Source organism: Eptesicus fuscus, chromosome 3, assembly GCF_027574615.1.
Source record: "Eptesicus fuscus isolate TK198812 chromosome 3, DD_ASM_mEF_20220401, whole genome shotgun sequence".
Classification (NCBI taxonomy): Eukaryota; Metazoa; Chordata; class Mammalia; order Chiroptera; family Vespertilionidae; genus Eptesicus; species Eptesicus fuscus.
This window is the reverse complement of record NC_072475.1, coordinates 109,027,949-109,035,772: the sequence shown is the minus strand read 5'-3', so window position 1 is coordinate 109,035,772 and position 7,824 is coordinate 109,027,949.

Genomic DNA, 7,824 nt, shown 5'->3' with positions numbered 1-7,824 from the left:
TGAAAAAGTTTGGAAATATGTTTAGATGTGATAAAAATACTTTGAAGAGGAACTAGAACCCACACAATACCTGGTGTTACACTTAGGAGGAAACACTCAGTAATTTTAGAGAAGGTGTTACAAAACTAAGGCTCTTTTGATTCAGACTTTATATAACTGAGAAAAGATAATTTTTAAAAATAAAAGGAAAAAAAGAATGTGTGACATGACATGACAAAATAAAAAATAATAATAATAAAAAATTAAAAAAAAAAACAAGGTCAATTGCCCCTAAGCCACATTTTCTGGAGATTTATGCACATCAAAAACACAGCCTTTACATTTATTTATATGAGTAAATTCACATTAAATCATACGCCTTAAATTATGTGAGGCCTTCGGGAAGATACCCTTTCATAATATTAGACCACTCTGCATCTTTAAGTTCAAGTCCCTTTTTAGTTACTGTGTGTTGGTGGTGTATTTAACAATTTGTTTAAATAAATACTCCTTGTAAATGGTGCATTTATAAACTAATTTTTAAGATACCTCTGATACATCCTTCTAAATGAACAAAGAAATGTATCCCGTAGTGAATAAGCACATATTTTCCTTCAGCTCTATTCTCCTTGTCAAGCTGCAGGAAATTCTTCACCTGTTGTTTTCGTGTCTGACCCATGTTAGAGATACTGGATTGGCAGAGTCCAAAAGTTGTCTGATACTCTTCAGGTATACATATGTGAGAAGCTCAGCTGTGACACTTCTGAGGCCAGAGATACTTCTCCTTTTCTAATAGAACAGGCTGGGAATTCTTTGTACCCTCATCAATCAATTTTCTATGCCTTTGACCTCTGGGTACTTCCACCAGAGGTAGCAAACTCTGCATAGTGCTTCCTGGAGACTCATGGGCATTGGAAAATGTATCCATGAAACTACTCTCCTTTTGATAGCTTTTTGTGGTCTTCAGCATTATGCAGGTAGTCTGGGATGTCCTCTGTTCATGGTCCCCAAAGTTAGCAGGGGTAAAAGCTCTTGGGGGAGCTGAACAGAAACCCACCTGAGGTCCCAGAGCCTATCAGAGTCTGTGCACAGCTAATTTATTCTTTCAGTATATTTATTGATGAAGTCATTGTTCTGCCTAAAATATTTTTTGTCAATACATTTGAAGTGAAACAACAACAGCAAACAAAATAAAAACAAACTAGACAAACAAATAGTTCAGCCCACAATTTGCTCTCACTTTAAAAATAAGCTACTACAGTTTTTGAAAAATTGGAAACAATAAATATTCCAAATGCTATAACATAATATGTGAGAAAGGTTTTCTCAAATTGCTCAGTACATATATTAAGCAATTATTTCCTATTCTCAATGCTGTTTAAATAAGTACTGCTTGGGGAACTTATATGACTAAGAGCTTTGTTGTCTAAGCTGCTTATTTTTATGAAGGCCATCTCTTTCTCAAGGCTTACTTCAAATATATACCTTCTCCCCTATTTTCCAGCCCCTGATACCAGGATTGTGAACCATATCTATACTAATAAAAGGGTAATATGCTAATTAGATCGGGTTGACCAGACATCTTCCAGATGTCTGACTTCCTTCTAGACAAAGCCACGGTGGTGGGGGTCGAGGCAGAGGCAGTTAGGGGCAATCAGGCCAGCAGGGGAGCAAGCAGTTAAGGGCAAGGTCAGGCTGGTATGGGGGAGCAAGCAGTTAGGGGCAAGATCAGGCTGGTGCAGGGGAGCAAGAAGTTAGGGGGCGATCAGACTGGCAGGGAAGGGCAGCTGCGGGTGATCAGGCAGGCAGGCAGGCAGAGGTGGTTAGGGGTGATCAGGCAGGCAAGGGAGTAGTTAGGAACCAGCAGGCCTGGATTGTGAGAGGGATGTCTGACTGCCAGTTTAGCGGTATAGGGCTGACTGAAAGGGTTGTTCGTGGACAGATTCTGAGTGGGAGGCCAATTGTCTGGGCCCCCCAGGGGCCATGGACTTGGGTCCGGATTTTCTCTCACTCCAGGTGGAAGCGCCTGCGGGAGTGCAGGGTAGAGGGGTGTCACCAGGGTCGGGTTCCAAGGGACTCCTCCTGCCTGGCCCATTGATAATGTTGATGCCGAAAGTGACAGGACAACAGAACTAAGAGGCATTTGTGAGGGTATTGGGGCCTCCTGTGAGGCAGAGGAGCCCACCTCCGGTTGGGGCTCTGGAGGGGGAACTTAAGGGGGAGGCCGGCGGTTGGGGTCATTTGGTAAGACCTTAGGGTCCAACTTCTTGTCTCCTTTTGGGGGATGAGCCAATAAAATGGTCTGTCTCTGTCCCAATTTCCTTTCTTGGCCCTGGCAATTTTCAACCACCGGGGTTTTTCAGTGAGAATGTCAATCCAAATTTGAATATAAGGGATTTGGTCAGGGTGACCTGGATGGCCATAAACAATATGATGAACCTTATAAGCTGTTCCTAAGTCATAGGTCCCGGTGGACAGCCACTCAACCCCAAATGTGGGCCATTCTAATTCACACAATCTCTGCAAATCAAGACTATTAACTGATGTCCCATAGTCTCCTTCACGTCGTTTGACGTCCTGAAAATTCTTAAGAAAACATTGTAAGGGGGTAGACGTAGTCGTAGACGATTGGCCCTGACCCATTTTAACAAAGACAAGGACAACAAAGACAAGACAACAAACCAGACACGTGCACCCGAAGGTCACACGTAACAGGGACCCCGGACGCCGTCGCGCCCAGGTGTCCAGACTCAGAGGCTCCGCTGCATCCAGCCCTCCTGTAGTCCACAAGGAGAACGTTCCACAAACAGAAACCAGGTGCTTACCTCCCCACTGGAGGTCCAGGTGGCTCTTACTTCCAGATCGCAAATTTTGGAGGAGACACTCCGCCTCCCTGGAACCTGGGACGGAGACTGGAGTGTCCTCACCTGGGGCGTCCACCGTCAATGTGGCCAGAGTGTTTCTCACTGGGGCCTCCAAATGTTATGGTGCGACCCTCAAGAGACGACCACCAGAGATAGAGATAAAAATTTATGAGCCTTAAAGAGGGGATAGTAGAAGAATATCATGTAAGGAAAAATATCCTGTAAATAAATTATATCTAGAAAATTTTTACTTTAGAAAATTAACTTTCATTTGTAATGCTAACAGCAAGACACCCAGGTAAAACATACATGGTGTCAAAACAAGACAAAGGAAAATCGTTTGGGCAAAAAATGAAAAAAGATCACAAGTCAAATTTATAGAAAAGATTCCTTTATTAACTTTTGGTTGAGAATATGTTTGTATATTTTCAGAAAACAATTCCGAGACCATGTGGATTCCGGCAACAGAGAGGAATTGACAGGAGTCCTCCAGCCATGAAGACAGAAGAGAAACAGTCCAGATATGGAAGATGCTGACGATGCCTTGCCATACTAGCAGTCAGCAGATGTGCATCACTGCAGATTGCCCAGGACCAAACCAGAGAGGGTCGGCCCTGAATTACCACCATGTGTCCACCATCCACAACTGAAAAATCAATGCTGTTATGTACACATAAGAAACTGTTTGACATAGAAATTGGGACTCAAAAGAACTGTTGGCCCAGAAAGAAACTCACTATAGACTGATTCATTTGCCTCTCAGCATAACCATTATTGCTTGTCTCATTTTCAGTTACTATAAGTGTATTCCTAGTATCACATGAGCTCACTCATCTAGGGGAAATAATGAACAACATAGACTGAAGAACAAGAACAGCATCGATCAGACTGTCAGACCTCAGAGGGAAGGTAGGGGAAGGTGGGGATAAGGGAGATAGATCAACCAAAGGATTTGTGTGCTTGCATATGAGCCTAACCATTGATCACGGACAACAGGGGTGTGGGGGCATGCGTGTGGAGGGGTTTGGGATGAGAATGGAGTGGGGGGTTGAGGACAAATATGTGATACTTAATCAATAAAGTAAAAAAAAAAAAACACACACACACACAAAATTTATGAGCCTTTATTAAGCTGGCTAGCAACTACAGTTGCAGCACTTCACCGAGGTAAAGGCCAAACTGCAGTGCAGACCACAGGTGTTACAGCAAATTTATACTCAGAATCCACAAGAGGGAGTTAGAACAGTTACAATGACAACCAAAAGGTTCCAAAACTTATTTCAGCCATTTCCAAGAAACTCAGGGCACAGGTGCAACGCCTGGGCATGCTTGGCTGTCTGCCACCTCTCCTCCCACGGCTAAGGGAAGAAGAGCTAGCTGTGCTATCTAATAGAAATCTCCTCAAGTCTTTGCAGGCACTCCAGAGCAGTACAGCGGCTGCAAGGCGGATCGTCAGGGCAGCACACCAGGAAGCCCACCCACCGGACCTGGACAGCCCACCTGTGTGTGCTCCTGGCAACCTAGTCTGGGTGAAGAGGCACGACCCAGGTACTCTTGAGCCACGGTGGGAAGAGCCATTCCAGGTCATCCTGAGCACCCCAACTGCCGTTAAGGTTGGGGGAAAGAAGCGTTGGATCCCTCGGACTCAGGTCAAGAAAGCTGACGAGACTGCTGAAAGATGGACAGCAAGGCGCACGGAGAACCCCCTCAAGGTCAGACTAATGCGGGACCCCACATAAGTGCCCTTCTTTTATGCTTCCTTACCTGTGCAGAGAATACCAAGCAATTGGAAACCCCCACCAAGCTCCGGTTTATATGTGGGAAGTTACCCGCACCCTAGATGGAAAAACCATCGGTAGGGTGACCACCTCTGGAGCCCCCACAATTGGGGCTGACCTATGTAAGATATTTGGAGAAGGATGGAATCGCCCTCCTACAGTAAGGGGTACAGGGTTATCTAGAGGAAATACCGGGTATGTTGCTGCAAAAACCTTTGGGTGCGGGACGCTAGACCTTGAGAGAGGACTTGGAAGGACCCAACATTATATATGTCCTCGAGAAGGACCCCCGTGTGGAAGTGAAGAGGACTGTTTTTGTGCCTCGTGGGGATGTGAGACATTAGCCCTGTGGAAGACAGTTGACCCGACACTCCGGCTCACCCGGGTAGTAAGGCCAGGGGTCCCCACTGCTAATTGCACGATTGGGGACTGTAACCCGATTATTATCCAACCCTTAAACTGGAGGGCAGACTATTGGGAGGGAGGTAAGACCCTGGGTATCCGGCTATGTCTCCAGCCAGGACCCTGGAGCACTTTTTTCCATCCAGAGACGGACCCTACCCCGGCCCGAAACCCTGTGGGTCCCTTACGTCCCATTCTCCAACCCGAACCTCCGAGGCCCCCTAAGGTGACACAGGCCCCCATGGTGACAAGATACTCTGGATGGAACAACACGGAGACGCCAAAACCAGCTCCAGGACCAACCGAGGCACCAGGAGAACTTAGGCTCCTACCAGAGACGTCCCATCGGGGCCTGCTGGGGACACTGGAGGCCATGTTCCGCTTCCTTAATAAGACCTCCCCCAACATAACCAAAGACTGTTGGCTGTGCCTAAATCCCGAACCCCCATATTATGTGGTATCGGGACAAATATTTCCTTTGGGCAGAATGTGTCTGAGATCCGTAATTATTCTGTCCAAAGCCTGCCGGAGGGCCTCTGTGTATGGGGACATCAATCCTGCCTTACTCTGGAGGACCTACAGGGGGCTGGAACATGCATAGCCCCAGTGAACTACCCCTTGGGGTCCTCCCCATACTCGTCCTCATGCACTCAGGTAACAGAACTGCCTCAAGAGTTTGATGAGTCCCTAAATAGGTATTTTGTAGCACCAGAGGGAACTTGGTGGGCGTGCAGCAATGGGATAGTACTTTGTGCCTTCCCCGCTTCTTTGCTTTCACCAACAGATCCTGGTATATGTATCCTTACTCATATCCTACCGCAAGTAACTATTACTCTGGGGAAGGAGGTAGGGAACACTTAAGATTAGAACCTAGAAGGTATAAGAGTAAGGTGACCAGATTTTAATATTGGTATAGTGGGACACCATTGACGCGGGGGGGGGGGGGAGCGGGGAGGGTTCTTTTTTTTTAAAATATATTTTATTGATTTTTTTACAGAGAGGAAGAGAAAGGGATAGAGAGTTAGAAACATCGATGAGAGAGAAACATCGATCAGCTGCCTCTTGCACACCCCCTACTGGGGATGTGCCTGCAACCAAGGTACATGCCCTTGACCGGAATCGAACCTGGGACCCTTGAGTCCGTAGGCCAATGCTCTATCCACTGAGCCAAACCGGTTTTGGCCCCGGGGGGGGGGGGGGGGGGGGCGGTTCTTAATTAAAAATTTGGTCTATATTGTAATTGCTTTTGGTTTTTTTAATAAAAGGAAATTCACTTCTTAGATCATCGTCAAATTTGCATCCTCTTTTCTTACTCATTATGTTAAAAATCTAAAAAAAATAATTTAAAATTATATTATAAATTATTATATACATATTGCTTAAAAACATAGTAAGTAGGTACATAATTACATGAACATATTTTATTGTTAGTTTATAAATTAAATTAATTTGATTGTTATAAATTAACTATATTTTAAAAATTATTTTAATCCTATATTTCTTTCTAAATAATAACAATACTAACTTGTATTATTTTTCCTCTGAATTTGCAGTAACGTAAGTCGTAAGTGTCACTTTCAAGGCTGGTGCTAGACTTTTTGCCGCCACTATAAAATATAAATAATACAAGTACTGTCTGCTAAATTCAAGAAAATTTATGTATTTATGAAATAAATAAATAAATTACTTACCTAAATTATCTGAATAGCTGATTTGTAATGACATCACTTGTTTAACTAGCTTACTAGCACGCAGTACGATGTGTATCATCTGAGAGACAGTTACAAAATGTTTTCGTTGTTGCCAATTCCAAAAAATGCCATTCTTTATTAAGTCCAAACAATGATGGTCGAATTCTAACAACTGATCAACAATGCGAACTTTGATAAGCAGTTCTTGATAATCAGTTCTCAACAATTATTTGTTATTATTAAAGTTTAACATTATAAAATTAACAAAAATAATATAAAACTCATATCCTGGCTAAATAGCCACATGGCCGCCGAAAACCGTATATTCCCTTCCCGTTCTCCCACCGTTCCCTAGCTTGTCGTGCATTCTTTTAAAAAATTGGGACTTTTTTAAAACGCCGCGGGACGCGGGACAAATTGTTAAAAATCGGGACTGTCCCGCCAAAAACGGGACGTCTGGTCACCTTATAATAAGAGGGCACCTGTCCTGGTCCCCCTCCTAGTGGGACTAGGCCTGGCCGGATCTACTTCTGTTGGAACTGCCGCTCTAATAACAGGACATCAGAACTACAAAGAACTAGGACAACAGGTTGATCAGGACCTTAGCACCCTTGAAAAATCGGTAGCACAGCTAGAAGACTCCTTAAGCTCCCTAGCCCAGATAGTCCTGCAGAACCGGAGGGGATTAGATTTATTGTTCCTAAAAGAAGGAGGCTTGTGCTTGGCACTAGGAGAGGCCTGTTGTTTTTACACAAACCACTCCAGCGTCATTAGGGAGAGTCAAAGTCAGCTTAGGAAATGCTTCTTAGATCGGGAAGAAAGGAGAAGGGCCAAAGGAAATTGGTATGAAAACCTGTTCACTTGGTCACCATGGCTAAGTACCCTCTTGTCAGCCATAGCCGGACCTCTGGTCCTCCTGCTCCTCATTTTACTGTTGGCCCATGCTTTGCCAAATGCTTACTAAACTTCATCCAAAGTAGAATACAGGCTGTAAAGCTCATGGTCCTCCACACCCATTACCAGCGAATCCCCGGGGAAGGAGGGGAGGAGTCTGAATCAACGATTTGATTCACCGTAAAGACCAGTAGGGAATGTTCTGGGCTGCAAACA